This window comes from Arachis ipaensis, chromosome B09 (assembly GCF_000816755.2).
Source record: "Arachis ipaensis cultivar K30076 chromosome B09, Araip1.1, whole genome shotgun sequence".
NCBI classification, from domain to species: Eukaryota; Viridiplantae; Streptophyta; class Magnoliopsida; order Fabales; family Fabaceae; genus Arachis; species Arachis ipaensis.
The window spans coordinates 35,808,220-35,808,794 of record NC_029793.2 but is presented as its reverse complement, the minus strand read 5'-3'; the positions used below and the strand labels follow the sequence as shown (position 1 = coordinate 35,808,794).

Here is a 575-nt window from a genome sequence, read left to right as displayed (position 1 = left end):
TTGAACATCATAACCACTTAACTAGTGTCCTTCTTTTTATTCTTCCGTACACTTTTCTTTTGTGCTTACTAAAACTGGTAAAAAGCAAAAACCAAATAAGCCTAGAGAGGCTTAGCTTGTACCTTTCTCGGGAAAATGTCCCTACCACTACTCAATGTGATACACTTCGACATTTTCTTTAGTTGATACTACGCCAACTCTCTTTTTTTTCTCACGCATTCATTGTTTATCCAATTTGGCATACTAACAAGTGATTTCCTTTTTTCCTCAGGCTGAAAACCAAGATTTGGTGGCTTTTTTAGTTTAATAAAATATTCATTAATTTTTAATATGTAAAGTTAGAAGGTTTTTATGTATTAATAGCTAATTTTGTAGGTAAAGCAATTTTGCGCATAGGTTGCGAAATTAAGAGAGAAAAAACCTTCGAAATAAATTTTGTCATGATTAATATAGAAATTTAAATTTTGTGTTACTTCAAATTTAAAAAAAAAAATATGTTTCTTAAACTTATAAATTTAAAATATCACAATTAATAATTTTTTCAAATTAACCAAAAGTCATCTTTTAATTCATCT

At 27.8% G+C, this 575-nt stretch overlaps 1 protein-coding gene across 1 annotated transcript in view; it reads right to left on the bottom strand.

The window, feature by feature from the left end:
* The window catches only part of LOC107615399 (pectinesterase-like), a 3,877-nt gene that overhangs the window by 1,264 nt on the left and 2,038 nt on the right, over positions 1-575 (bottom strand). The gene's annotated exons all lie outside the window — the stretch shown is intronic.